At 42.1% G+C, this 15,837-nt stretch overlaps 1 long non-coding RNA gene across 1 annotated transcript; it reads left to right on the top strand.

Moving 5' to 3' along the window:
- Positions 1 to 826: 826 nt before the first annotated feature.
- LOC128416385 (uncharacterized) lies at positions 827 to 2,827 on the top strand. Its single transcript, XR_008331202.1, has 2 exons — positions 827 to 1,721; positions 2,543 to 2,827. It is a non-coding gene; the product is annotated as an uncharacterized LOC128416385 (long non-coding RNA).
- Positions 2,828 to 15,837: the final 13,010 nt, after the last annotated feature.

Below are 15,837 nucleotides of genomic sequence, written 5' to 3'. Positions count from 1 at the left end.
GGATCTGCAATTGGACCTCAAAGTGTGTGAGGTGCCTCAAAACAACCCATGAGGCCCTCCTAAGAATTCCACTTCTAACAACAACCCTATAGGTACTCATTTTCCAGATAGGGAAAGGCTGAGAGACCTTGTTTCCTGATGTGCCAGGCTGTGGGACAGAGGGAAATTCCATAGGTGTGATGGTTCCTCATCATTGAGTTGCAATGATGGGGAAATTTAGCACTTGAGTAGGAAGTGGCAACTCTACGCAGCATATGATTGATAGCTGCTGATAGGTAGCTGCAATTTTCAGGCAGCCTGTGGAGGTTGCAGCCAACCCACATCAGGTTTTAGCAAAAGAAGATAAATAGCAGATACAGAAGGTACAGAAGATTCCAGATGTGGAGTCCAGTTTACATAATTTCCCTTTCCTAAAATCCCAGGCAGATGTCTTAAAAAAAAAAAAATCTGCTTGCTCCATACAGCGTGAAACAACCCTGAGAGAGTAACTTGCCTGAGGCAGGCTGTGACCGAGGTGAGACTGGTGTCTGCCAACCTATCAGTGACTCTTACATGGGGATGTAATCTGCTCTAGAGGTGTATACCTAATTATAAGATGCCCTTGCAATCTGCTTTACATTGGATTGACCACACGAGCGGTCAGTGTCTCTATAGGAGAGCATTGATCCCGCATTAGAAATCAAATCATGGAAGCACTTCTAGCTGAGCACTTTGTGAAACACCATCATACAGATACAGACCTATTTTACATGGTTCTTTGGGTTAATCAGAGAGAATTTGGGATGACGAGAGATTACGTCAAATGACTACACCAACAAGAATTGATTTACCTATTTAAATCCCTACACCCGGGGGATGGGGTGGGGTTGAACACTGAATTAGACTTCAATTGTTTTATTTAAGTTTTCTGACAAGATGGCTACTGTTTGTGTTCTCTGTGCTAGATTTTGGATTCTGTAGCTTTAAATTTCCTGAAATTGTATGTGATTCAGTGCACCTGTGAGTAGCCTTTATAATGCTACCAGGGTTATGCCTACAGTATCAGCTTATTACACTATCAAGTGATTGCTGATCCTTTGCTACTTGATGTACCTGTAGGGACAATTTATTTGGTATGTATTTATTATTGTTTGTATATATACAGGTCTGTCATTTCAATTAGTGTATTGTATTTGAATTTAATGTATTTCAATTTCTATTATTGTCAGCTGATGAAGAATCATTATTGAAACAGTTTATTATCCGGAAAAACTGTTCTATGTTTGGCTGCATATTTGCAGGATTTTGAATGTTGAAAGGCATTTTGCCTCCATCTCAGTGTTCCTTGATACTGACTGACTACGCCTTCTATTTTTGTTCATTGAACATTTATTTGACTCCTATTATTTGTGACTCTCATATATTTTCTGTTTATGAATTGTGTATAAATACTTCGCTAACACATTAGCAGCCGCGCGTCGCTTGGAGTTGTTCTAGAGGAGTATAAACAGATTCCACTACTAATGCCTTCTGAATTCTTTGTGCCTGCTGTTGATCCAACCATTTTAGGAACATAAGAAGTTGCCTTATACAAAGTCAGCCCATTGGTCCATCAAGCTCAGTATTATCTTGACTGATTGGCAGTGTCTCTCCAAGGATTCAGATAAGAGTTTTTCCCTAGCCCTACGTCTAAGCATCAGAGATTGAAGCTGGGGGTTTCTGCATTCAAACACATGAACCAGGTATGGCAAGGGGCCGCAAATACTCCTCTTTGTGCATGAAAAGATTGCCAAAGGGTGTGCATGTTTGTCTGTTTTCTCCAAGGCCCATGGAGTGCAAAGTGTTCTGGGCTAGGACTGTTTCTGTAGATAAGAACTTCAGGAGAAGAATGGAGGGAACGATGAGGTGTAGGGAAATATCTAGGTTTCCTTAGTGGGGGTCAGTAATAACAAGGTATGAATCAACATGCAGTTATTGCGTGCAAGGTGGCAACCCCAATGCAGAAGCCACCACAAAGGATTCAAACGCAATACAAGCCTTGTTTCCTTTCTGCCTAGCAGTTTCTTTTCAAGACAAGTTAACTAAGTGATTTAACCATTTCAGTCTCTACAGAAGCAGTCTTCCGCAGTGGATGGGCAAGAGGAAGCACCCTGTCTACCCCCATTGCTTCTGCTGCCACCAGGAGACACCTTTAGTTGAGCACTTTGTAAAACATCATCATGCAGATACAGACCTACTTTACACAGTCCTATGGGTTAATCAGAGAAAATTTGGGATGAGGAGTGATCATGTCAAATTACTGCACCAACAAGAAACCAGACTTATTTACCTATTTAAATCTCTGCACCCAGGGGGTTTGAATACTGAATTAGATTTCAATTGTTTTATTTAAGTTCTTTGAAAAGATGGCTACTGTTTGTGTTCTGTTCGCTAGATTTTGGGTACTGTAATTTGGACAATTAATTTGGAATGTATTTATTATTGGTTGTTCATATGCAGGCTTGTCATTTCAATCTCTGTATTGCATTTGAATGTAATGTATTGTATTTCATATCATTGCCAGTCAATGAAGAATTATCATTGAAACAGTTCATTATCCTGGAAGAACTGTTCTGTTTGCAGCTGTGCTCCGAGTACCGTACTGCTACGTTTGGAGCACCTATCTAGGATATTGACTGTGGAAAGGCATTTTGCCTCCATCTTGGACAGTGACTTACCACGCCTACTATTCTTGTTTATGGAACATTTATTTGATACCTATTAATTGTGACTCCATGCACATATTATACGTCTGTGTATGAATTTTTGAAACAGTATAACGTTATAAAGATTTTGTTAGTATTTATTAGCCAATGTGTTGCTTGTTGTTGTGTAGAGTGTTCTGTTTTGCAACACGGGATTTTCTTTGGTGTATTAGGCAGCAGAAGGGCAAGAGGCAGCACCCCACTGCTTCCACTGCCACCAGAAGACATCCTGCTCCATGGCTGAGTTTTGGTGAGAGGGAGGTGTTCCGGCACATGGTGTTGCCATTTGTCTTCCCCATCTCTGGGGCAGAGAAGACGAGCTGCAAAGCCTTGTGGAATGCCCCACTCTTGCTGAGTTTCAGCGCAGCATGGCGAGGGGAGCTAAGGAGTGGTGCATTCCTGTCTCACCTCAGATGGCGAAATGGGCTGGGCCACCCCTGGAGGGGACACACACAAACTCCCCTAAATGTTAAAAGAAAAGGGTAAAAGGTGATCCTCAAATAGCAGGGCTACTCTTTGACACTCAATCAATGTTCCTGCACATGGGTACAAGTGGGATTGCAGGAGGTTTGTAGTGAGGTTGCACAAGATACCAATGCATAGCAACTAAGAAATTTCAGAATTAAAGGCAACAAGGAAACAAGTTCACAAAATGGCAGGGACTGCAGTTGCTAGTAATAAATTCACAGGAAGCTTCTATAGTAGGTGCCCTTATCAACAAACAAAAATCCATGATGAGCACAATGGAAAGTGATGGGTGAGGTATAAAGTTTTCCAAAGTACAAAATACTGTAGTGCGAGTGCTTGGAAAATGCCATTTCCCCAGAAGCACAACCACAAGGGAAGCTGAGCGGGTAGTGTCTATCCAAATCTGTAAGTAATGCACACTTACTGTACAAAAGGCTGATTGTGTAGAAAAGGTCGTCAACTCTCTTCCTGGTCTTCCCTCTTTATTTCCATTAAACTACCTTTTCCATCTTTCATGCTGTGAATGCTGCCCTTTAGAAGAAGCCTATTCGTATTTGTGTTGCGCTGTGCAATTTGTTGCCAGTAAACAAGTAATAACCAATTATAACAAAGGGGTGAGCCGGAGTTAATGTTGACAATAGTTCATTGGGAAATTAAAAAGGGCTGCTCACAATGGGAGGTTCAAGGAAGAAGAAACAAGGAACAACAAAAAATACATAGCAGATGCTTCCTTGCAAGTACTTTTTGTCTGCACAATACTATCCTATCCACACATCTGAAACAGTTCACAAAGGCTGTTTGTTAAGGGTTATTCAGTTGTGAATTTAGGGACTCCCTTCAAACCTCCTATTTCATGGACATAATCACGTACTACTAACATAACTATTTCCACATCCTGATATAAATACAGTACTCTGATTACTTAGCTTCTACTAGCAGGCAATATATCTGTGGATGACAGAGCAATGTCTACATTGAGTGCAGTGGGACTTACTCCATGAGAAGGATAGGTATATATAGAACTGCAGCCTTAAGTTGTGTACAGTGGTACCTTGGGTTAAGTACTTAATTCGTTCCGGAGGTCTGTACTTAACCTGAAACTGTTCTTAACCTGAAGCACCACTTTAGCTAATGGGGCCTCCTGCTGCTGCCGCACCGCCGGAGCATTATTTCTGTTCTCATCCTGAAGCAAAGTTCTTAACCTGAAGCACTATTTCTGGGTTAGCGGAGTCTGTAACATGAAGCATATGTAACCCGAGGTACCACTGTACACATTATAGCTTTAAAGAAACATTCCTGCCCCTTCTCAAAGAATTCTGGGCACTGAGGTTTGTGAAGACTTGATGAGAGTTGTAACTCTGTGAGGGGTAAACTACAGGGGCCATAATTCTTTGAGGGGTGTGTGTGGTTTGAATGTGCTTTAATTGTGTGAACACAGCCCTAGTCTGGTGGTTTGGGGCAGCAAACTCATTGGCAATGCACAAAGCTGTTAGGTTAGGATCTTCATGCACACGCTTATAAATGGTAAACAACTATGACAAGAAATGGGGAATATGAACCTGAGTGTTCAGTGCCAAAGAAGTGATTAGCTCTAACAATGCATGTTTTGTACTAGGAATGGGGGCAGAATCAAGCAAGGAGTACTGTAGCCCCAGATGTTTGTGTGTGTTTAATCCTACACACAACCTTTTTGCATGCCCAGGACGCCATTGAGGGGAATCTGTGTGCAGATCATCTTTGCTCAATCAGAGTGGATATTTTTTGCCAGGCTAGCTGCACTGTTCATCAATTTTGATTCATAAACTCAAACCTTCTGGTTGACTAAAATGCTGACCTAGTTCAATACAGTAATGTGAAATAAAATCCTTACTATGGCAGATGTCATTCTGGAAGAGGCATTCCTCCTTTTGTCCCAGAATGAACACACCTTTTAAGATACTGTGGCATTCATAAACTAAAATACTCTTATCTATTCAGAACAATTCGTATTCAAATCTAAGCAAATTTGCTCATAGGTTGAAACTCATCTGACTTAATTAACTGTAAAATCCTGTGCAAATTTCATTAGGAGTAAATCCAGGGGACACAACTGGATTTGCTTCTGGGTAAACATGCATAGGATCAGGCTATAAGAGATTTATTTAATTTTGTGACAGTTCAGGTTTTAGGTGTATAGAGGTTTTTTGATGACTCATACCAAAACCAAAAACTACATAGGGCTATTAAGTCATTTTCTCTTGGTCAATTTAGTGGAAAATGCAATGGCAACTAATAAAGGCAGGCTAGAAGATGGGAAGTGAAATAACGACTACCATACTTTAATTTATCCTGTATAGTGAGAAAATGTTAATTTTCTTAAAGGAAAAACAAGGCGCCTGTTATCATCATAACAGTTTTTATCTGATCATTGTTCAGTTAAACTCAGCAGAATACTTTGTCTAATATTCTGTAAGGTCTAGTAAACAGATTTCACTTTGTAATTTTATAGCCCATTGTTACTTTTGACAGTCTGATCCTTGTTACTTGCCTTGTTATGTATGCTGCCTTTCCTGCAAAGACAGGCTGAAGGAGTGTAACTGGTTCAAGGTCACCAAGTGAGATTCATAGCTGAGTGAAAAAAAATTCTCCTCCTGTCTCCTCCCTGAACTGCATGATGTTGCTTTAATGTTCCATGGCGCAGCTCTGATGACAGTTGACACCTGGTGCTATTGATGTGGTTGTTGATTAATGCAACTAAACTGTGGCCCCAGACCTCAAAGTCCTAAACCTTATTAGTCCCCCTATGGCTAGAAGGATTAAAATCAAATAATGATTTCCTGCCAAATAGTTTTCTATAGACTTCAGTAGCCTGTACATTTACAGACTGGGATAAATCTCTGCGACATGAATGAGGAAGCTGTATCTCTGTCCTCATGTTGTAGAACTCCAATTCCTATCATAGAGTTGTAGAGTTGGGAGGGAACGAACATGAGGGTCATGTCCAGCCTTCTGCAATGCAGGAATCTTTTGTCCGACCACTGACCATTCTGGCTGAAGCATAGGAGCTGTGATAAGTTAAGGAGCTTAGTTAAGTTGGAAATCAACTATCTAGTAGAAACTACTACCAAAGTTTAGAGATATAGATATACACACACAGTTAATAAGGGGGAAAGAAGCACTAATTAACTACAAAAATAGCTAAATTCAAAATTTATTAAATCTTATATATTATAGTAGCATACAATCAATCCCTGTCCCAGCTAAATCCAGGATGGCTTTTTTTTCATATTCCACAGCTGGTTTTCAACTATTTAGTATATCTTTACCTAACTTTTTAAACATAATTTTCAGTTTAATTATCCCCAGTTGTCCCCATATTTTCCTAAGTGTTTCTTATTGTCTTGCCTTCCAGGCATTTGCATACAAAATTCTTGCCAAGCTTAACATGTATTAAAGCCTGCCTTTTGAATTTCTTCTGCTAGTATTATTTCTACTGCTCCCTGCAAGGCCCCCAAAGCAGGGTAGGGAATTAGAATACAAAAGGAGCAACATACAAATCCATTAATCTAATCAAAAAAAGAAAAGAAGAAAGAAAGAAAGACAAAATAGAACATTTCAGAGATAATAGGAGGCAGACAATACCAGCAGATAAGACAACCTAATTATCATAAAAAGCAGTAAAAAAGGAAGGTCATTCAGCAGATATCTCCACTCTTGGGAAAGCTGCAAACATTCACTTCACATAGCAATGTATATTAAATGTGTGGTGTGTACGCAACCAAAAGTAGTTTAGTTTAGTTGTAGTTTAGTTGTTGTATCAATCTCACTTTTCTATTAAAATAATGTCTGAAGTACATTACAATAATATATATACATACAGTAGGTTGTAGCCAACTAAGTTTTATTCAGAGCTGACAGACTGAAATTAATGGACCTATGTTAGTCATGTTCATTAATTTCAATGTGTCTTCTCTGAGTAAGACTAGCATTGGCTACAACTCAACATAACAATTACATTAATACATTAAAAGATAACAATAGTGCTAGATACACTGGGGCTGCAACAAAATGTTGCAGTGTGTGATGATGCTTGTTCAACAACTCCATTCCATTTCCCCTCCTCTCATCTTCCTCCTTTCCCACCATTCACAGAACTAAAATTCAGCTCCTGTCTATAGACACCGTTGGGTTGCAACAGCATTATTTTTAATCACGTACAATATAATCTTATTAGCAAAGGGGTTTTGTTCCCCTTTAATATTTGCATTCAAACTGAAAGTGCACACAACTAGGTTGCTCTGGTCTGTGACCACAATGATGGTTTTGTTTTTGTTTTTTTAAGTCTCTGGCTTGAGGTCACTGGGTAATAACGAAATGCTGGTGTGTTTCCTGACCTCACAGTATTTGCATGAATTCAGCAACGTTTCCTGAACATGCACTGAAGTTTTTTTCTCTCACCATTTGCAAGTTGATACCACTCTGGGTTGCATCGATTCCTACCATGTGGTTTTCATACTAAGAACATGGTTACCGCTTTCCAGTCATACACAACATCTGGTCCCTGAAAGGTTTCCTTATGATAAATTGGTATTCTTACCTTGCTTCACAATGCTGGAAAAATCTTATGGCCCAGTTTACACATCACAGTAAGCCACAGTTAAGAAATGCTCTGTTGATTCCTGCTTTGCTCTTCCCCTCTAGCCAGTGGGAGCAACAAACTGTGATCCCCGGCTTAGAGCACATCTGAACGAGGGTTCATTGTTTGTTTTGCTCAAATATTTGGTGAGCCAAGAACAAACCTTGGCTAGATATTGTGGTTGATTTGGAGCAAAAACAACCGCAATCTCCAGTTCAGATGCAATGCTATTGTGATTTGTTTGCTCCTGCTAGTCTGAGAGGAGGATCAAAACAGGGGACTTCAGCATGGTCATGGTAAACCATAAATGATGCTTTATTGTGACAGTTGAACGCTGCCTATTTATATGCAGAAGTCATAGAAAGTTGCAGCACATATGGGTACAGGGGGAAATCGTATATAAATGAGGATTGCACAATCAGGGCCCTCCGTCCTTAAACTGGATAAAAAGTCACAACTCATGATTAGGTTTCTATCAGAGCGCTCCATGAGCGTAGTCAGAGAGGGGCTGGGGAGGGGGCAGCTGCCCCCATCAAATAAATAAATAAATAAAAATACTTAACTAACGGTCCAATTGAGTCGCAGATAGCTCAGTTCTGCCCCCACCCCCCAAAGTCCTGCCCGCCCCCAGAAAAAATCCTGGCTACACCCATGGAGCACTCCCTCAAGGCACAATGCCTTATCAGTTGCCCTTGTTAAGCCACATACAATTGCTGTTTAAAAAGCAAAGGAATCAGTTTGATTCCCCTGTTGTTGTTTAGTCGTTTAGTCGTGTCCGACTCTTTGTGACCCCATGGACCAGAGCACGCCAGGCACTCCTGTCTTCCACTGACTCCCACAGTTTGGTCAAACTCATGCTGGTAGCTTCGAGAACACTGTCCAACCATCTTGTCCTCTGTCGTCCCCTTCTCCTTGTGCCCTCCATCTTTCCCAACATCAGGGTCTCTCCAAAACCCCAACGTCAGGAGGGCATAAAATCATAGAGTTGGAAGGGACCCATCTAATCCAACCTCCTGAAATGCACAGTAGTCCACAGTATCTTTGTAAAGGAGATAGAAGTCTCTAGGGTGGCCAGATCTCCAGGGCTGACCTGAAGTCTCCAGGATTGCCTGGGGGGGGAGGGGGCTTGAATCTGCAAGTGGGAGAGGGTGTCTTTTTCTTCTTCTTTTTTAAAGAGGAATGTTTACGCAGCTTACAGCCTCCCACCCAGTAGAAACTGGCTGCCAATGATTGCATAGACTCTTGGCTCATCTCTTTGCTTCCAATTAGCGTCCACTTCTGCAAATTATTGCATAGAATGTCTTGTAGTACCTTAAAGAGTTGCAAATTGTATAAATGGCATTGGCATTTGTGGAAGGGGGTGCAATAGTGAGGTCAGAATGCATACAGCACTGGCTTTTCACAAGAGCAGCCCACAAGAAGCATAGGAATGCCTGCTTTACCTAAGATTTCTATCCTCATTTCCAGTCGGTGACATATTTGCTCATTTGTTAGATTTTGTATTTGTTGTTGTTGTTGTTAATATTATTATTTCTGTGAGATCCTCACAGCAACTGTGGTTAATAATGTGTCATGCTAATGACATCACTGGGGCTCATCCTGCTGTGACATCGCCAGGGTCCACCCTATGGCATCCCCTACATCTCAGGTTTGGACCCTGAAATCTCAGCAATCCTTTAAGTGTCACCTGCAATGGAGGAGGATAGAGAGAAAAGCTGAACAACAAGGATACACAGCTAGGAACTCATGCACCCATAACTTCCTCACAGCCCTGCCATTGGTTGAAGAAGATAGATTAACACCCCCACATACATAGAAATAGAAATAGAAATAGAAATATAGAAATATCTTTATTGTCATTGCCCCCTCTCAGGGACAACGAAATTACTTGACTGCTCCATACATGCACTAAAATAATGTGCAAGGGGGTTGTGGGGCAACACAGGCTGGTCTTTCACCGCCGAGAATATGCATTGTCCATACCCTGCCAGCTACATATCTGTCAGATGTAAGAAGCCCCTGCTTCCACAGCAGGTACTGACAAAGATGGGACGCGGGTGGTGCTGTGGTCTAAACCACTGAGCTTCTTGGGCTTCCCGATCAGAAAGTTGGCGGTTCACATCCACACGACAGTGGTGAGCTCCTGTTTCTCTGTCCCAGCTCCTGCCAACCTAGCAGTTCGAAAGCACACCAGTGCAAATAGATAAATAGGTACCGCTGCAGCGGGAAGGTAAATGGTGTTTCTGTGCACTCTGGTTTCTGTTGTGCCAGAAGAGGTTTAGTCATGCTGGCCACATGACCCAGAAAGCTGTCTGTGGACAAACGCCGGCTCCCTCGGTCTGAAAACAAGATGAGCGCCACAACCGCATAGTCCCCTTTGACTGGACTTAACCGTCCGGGGTCCTTTATCTTTTACCTTTACTGAAAAAGACAATGATGGCTGGTGTCCATTGGGACTAGTAGGGCAGATGTCAAGGAGGCAGGTACCACCCACCAAGCACAAAAACCCTGATTCAGTTCAGGACACTCAGCAGCTGCTTTTAAGCAAATGTTTTAAACTGGGCAGATAGATGTGAGGTAGGAGATCCATGATCCTGTTTTGGCGTTTGCTCAGCTGCAAAACCTGTGACTGGCTTACACCATCAGACTGTAGGGGGTGGGATGGGGGAATTGTTACATGGCTGGAGGTGTCCCTACTCTCTACAGAAGTATTCACCTCACACAGAAACTATCATGGCAGGGACGGAAAGCTCGCCTTGAACCTTCACCTGGAGTTTTAATACCTAGCAGTGATTGTGTTGTTGTCATATACAGTAACACTAGACCACCTTGTCTGGTCTGCCGTGGTAGAGGCCACCCGCAGCCTCTCGACTCTGTTGAGAACTGGGTCATGGTTCCAAGCCTCTGATCAAGTGTTCAGAGCAGAACTAGAAAATGGAAACTAATTGCTTCAAAGAAGTGCTAAAAAGAGGAAGTGATGTGGTTTGTGGGTTTTTTTGGAAGGACCGGCTGATGCTGAGCTGGGACTTTCCCAAGCTTTAATGGTTTATTACATCAGAATCCAATTATCTGGAAAGCACGGTGCCAGCCACCCCCCTTTTTTTGCCCGAAAAACCTTCAGCTGTGTGACGTTTCCTCCTCTCTGCAGAGAGGAAGTACTATTGGGAAAAGTTGGCCGTGTTTCACAGCTGTGATGTCACACTGAATGACAAAACGAAAACAGTAGAATTTTTGTTCCAAGCATTGGGGAAGACCTGAGCTGCCCAGAGGAATCGAAGAAGAAAATGATAGCAGTACTGGAACTTTTGAAATACCCCATGGAGACTCCCATCACCAGCTGATACCCACATAAATAACATTGTTGGGACTTTCTCTTTTTCATTCCAATGCTCAGTAGGCCAATGCTCTACTGTATCTTGTCCAGCATCCCATTCTCACAGTGTCCAACCAAATACCCATGGGATACCAACACACAGGACCTGAGGGCAACAACACTCTCCACACTTTTGATTCCCAGCCACTGGAATTCAGAGGCATATTGCATACCCTCCAACATTTCTCCAATGAAAATAAGGATTTTCTACTACAGTGGTACCTCGGGTAGAGTACAGTGGTACCTCAGGTTACATACGCTTCAGGTTACAGACTCCGCTAACCCAGAAATAGTACCTCGGGTTCAGAACTTTGCTTCAGGATGAGAACAGAAATCACGTGGCGGTAGCGGGAGCTAAAGTGGTGCTTCAGGTTAGGAACCGTTTCAGGTTAAGAACGGACCTCCGGAACAAATTAAGTATTTAACCCGAGGTACCACTGTACACCACTTTAGCTACTGGGGCCTCCTATTTCTGGGTTAGCGGAGTCTGTAACCTGAAGTGTATGTAATCTGAGGCACCACTGTATATCATCCAACATTTCTCCAATGAAAATAGGGACGTCCTAAGAAAAAGTGGAACATTTCAGGGTCAAATCAGAAACCAGGACAGCTTCTGTAAATCTGGTACTGTCCTTGGAAAATAGGGGCACTTGTGATACTGCCTTTGACCAGTGGCGGCATCAGAAAAAAGTTTCAGGGGGACACAGATGGGGAAAAGTGTATTTCTAGGTGGGTGAGCTGTAATAGTAATTTATCTCACAGCTAACCTGCCGCAAAAAATATAAATTACCGGTATGTCTCCTAATATTGTAAAAAATGCACACTTTCTTTTACTTGTTGTTATAAGTTATGTTGGATATTATGCTGGAAATCAATTAAAATATTGTTTAAAAATGAAACTTTGCATAAAAATAATATATTGTCCTACTTTTTATGCCTTGATGAACAAATGTGTTGAGGTGTATCTGTGTGTATGCACCAAATTTGGTCTTTGACCAGGGTGAAATAAAGCCTGGTTTCGCCCCTGCCCTTTCTTCCCTGGCAGGCAGCAGGGCACCATTTTGTGGCTCGCCTCAGGTGCCAAAATGTCTTGGGGCCTGGACTGCATGATACTACACAATCATTGCTGGATGTGTGGACACCTTTTTGGAGTGCTGTACACCTATTATGCCCATGTTGTCCTTGTCGCACACCATTCATCAATCAAAAGGACATTATGCTGGAAGGGTTACAATCTGTTTTGTGCCAATAGTGCACTTCTCAGGTGCTTGCTGCCTACATACGTACACAGAGAGCCCTTTCTCAGGTTACATCCTATTGGGCAGACCTACTGGCACTGCAGGGTGGTGCCACTCTTCCTTCCCGTGTTTAATTTGTCTATGTATGAAATAGGCAAAATAGGAAGCAGTACAGTAACTTAGCTACCTCTGTAAACTGATACAAATATCCTCTGTACATCAGTGTTTCAACACACCGGTTTCCAGCCCCCCTCTTTTGAAAGAAAGTAAATTTGATTTTTTAAAACTTGTGGAAACACCAACTGAGGGGAAGGGGATAGAGAAAACTGCTGCGTATTGGTTTGTAAACACACCCACCATGTGTGCAGACAACAGGATAGAAGCTGCCACTTTGGACAGCATTATCATGTGACAATGTGTGCAACTGCAAATGGCTGTGTACAAAATCACACTGTGATAAAATAGCCTCTGTGCATTTTAAAGGCTACCTGTGTACACAGACTTAGCCTGAACACCATCTCGAGCTGAAGGACCCTTCACATACTGAAGACTTGCCACATTCCTTCAGCAAATCAAGAACTTGATGTTGAGTTAGATTAAGAAACAGGCACAGTCTGACTAATATCCACAGAACACTGGCTGCCGGGTATTCCCCTACATGATTTTTTCCCCTCAAGCTTAAACTGGGAAGTCATTTCCATTCTGGGTGTTGGGTGGATTAGATTAAGATGGTAGATAAATCTGTGCCAACTAACTTCTGCCGTGAGCATAAAAAAGAGATGGGCTTTCCATGGTTTAATAGCAAAATATGTTAAATAACAGGGCAGCATTCAGAGAATCTCAAGAACTGCTTTAGTGAGTTATTTGTTACAAGACATTAGGAGTAGGGAACCTGCATCCCTGTTGTTGGTCTACAGCTCAGTGAAGAGTCCAGCAACCATTGACCATGCTGGCTCAAGCTGATGGGAACTGAAATGCAACAAGACTGGAGGTACCGCACCCCTACAATAAGTCATCAAAGCACCTGGGGGGTAGACTGATGTGGGAAGCAGCAAAGTTTTAATACTAAATAAATTAATTGGACTATTAGAACCGGTTAGAAATAAATTGGGTCAAGCTACAAACAGCGAAGCTATGTGTACAGCTCCTCTGATAATGTTTATGAAACCTCAACCCTGATATGGAATTCCCAGTATCTTTGTAGAAAGGAAAACTTGCTGTCCTCAATGGGAAATGGCATTGGATATACTCAGTATTTCTCTTTCAGAGGCAACCAGAAAGAGGTGGGGCTCTAAGTCACTCCCTAGATGTACATGTAGACATCTGAGGAGATGGGGGCACTGCCATATCAGAAGTACATAAACAAGAAACTTATTTACACATTTATAGAGTTGAGCCAACTTCACATTTATACATTAGCATACTTAACCATTTTCTCTTACTCTCACACACCCCAGTATAATAATAATAATACTGATTGTTGTAAGGTAGTTACTGCTAACAGAAAAGAGGTAAGGTAAAAAGCCAAAAACTCTTAGCCAAGCTTCATCTACAAGCCAAAGCAGGAAGTTCATCCATTCTGAAATCTAATTATATATTTCAGCAGTCGGCAGTTATTGTACTTAATCGTGTGAGAACAGATTCATCCAGCATTATGCAAAGCTTACACATCGGCATCCTTTCGCTGTTATTATTATCATTGTCTATTTTTACATTTGTGCTTGAATATCTTAAAATGAGACAAGGGATATATACATACAGGAGTGGTCCATCAGATATTGCTTGACTGCAACTCCCATCATCCTTGACCACAGTATCCGCATCACAGCCACATGGCAATCACAGTGATTCTACTACGGGTGGCGCGGGGGGGGGAATCACCTTTCTCACATGTAAAATAAAAACATATCTGGGGCTAGAAAACTGAGATGTCACTATAATGTAAAACCCACCTGGGTTGCTTGCAGTGCTGTGAGTAACAGCTAGACACTTCCTATACTGAAAGCTACTTGTGCAGAAAGGTCTTTAAAATTGCTAAGTCACCTGAATTGCAAGTGCATAATAGATTTGCCACCTAGTGACAACAAAGCAATATGACATCAAGATAAAAAGGCATCTACATTTTAGAGCAGAATTTCCCAGGTTGTAGGAACTGATTCCCTACGGTGTGGGAGCAGGAGGGCTGAGAGAGTGGGAGATGTGTGAAGTAAGTAGGTTTGATTAAGAAAACAGGATTCATCCAGATTTCTACCCTGGCACACAATGTAATATTCAAATGCCCATTGTGAAGTATGTTAAGTTATTCATATCTTCCACTTTGCGGGTGGCGCTGTGGGTTAAACCACTGAGCCTAGGACTTGCCGATCAGAAGGTTGGCGGTTCGAATCCCCGCGACGGGGTGAGCACCCGTTGCTCGGTCCCTGCTCTTGCCAACCTAGCAGTTTGAAAGCACGTCAAAGTGCAAGTAGATAAATAGGTATACCGCTCTGGCGGGAAGGTAAACGGCGTTTCCATGCGCTGCTCTGGTTCGCCAGAAGCGGCTTAATCATGCTGGCCACATGACCCGGAAGCTGTACACCGGCTCCCTCGGCCAATAAAGCGAGATGAGCGCCGCAACCCCAGAGTCGGTCACGACTGGACCTAATGGTCAGGGGTCCCTTTACCTTTACCTTTTACTTTGTCCAAGGACCTCAGAGTGGCATACATAGTTCTACCTACCCACCTAGTGCTTACATGCCAATTAGGACAATTTCCAACAATCATAGACTGCATTTATTTTATTATTTTATCATTATATTTATATCCCACCTTCCCTCCAAGGAGCTCAGTGTGACATACACTGGTCTCCCCCTCTTCATTTTATGTTTGCAACAATCCTGTGAAAGTAGGTTAGGCTGCAAGAGTGACTTAGCCCAAGGTCACCCAGTGAGATTCATGGCTGAGTGAGGAACTGGTCTCCCAAGTCCTAGTCCATCACTCCAACCACTATCCCATAAAGATGACAGTGGTGGCCAGTGAAGCGAGACACAGTGTTTCTGCATTTTACCTGGACATGGCAGGTGTAGGGAGGGGGAGAACCATGCACAGCTTCTTGGGGGAAAGGTGGAATGTTGTTCTTGTTTCCAGATCATTTAGAGGAGGGAGGACAAAACAAGGGCAATTTATGGAATTTTGTAACACTATTTGCCATTTAATGGATTTTTATATGACTGGTTCGGATAATGTTTATTATCATACCGTAAGTTTTCATGGAGGTCCCTTTTGGGAGCAAAGGACAAGGAATAAATCTGTGAATACAAAATGCTGAATGGTAAGAATCTATTTTTTAAAAAGGCCACAGCTCCAGGATACTGGAAGTGTAAGATACCATACTATGTAAAAAAAGCAGGCCATTGTGCTACATGCTCTGTGTGATGAAAT

The sequence above is a fragment of the Podarcis raffonei genome, chromosome 6 (assembly GCF_027172205.1).
Source record: "Podarcis raffonei isolate rPodRaf1 chromosome 6, rPodRaf1.pri, whole genome shotgun sequence".
Lineage (NCBI taxonomy): Eukaryota > Metazoa > Chordata > Lepidosauria > Squamata > Lacertidae > Podarcis > Podarcis raffonei.
The sequence above is the reverse complement of the archived record's forward strand: the minus strand, read 5'-3'. Positions and strand labels throughout refer to the sequence as shown.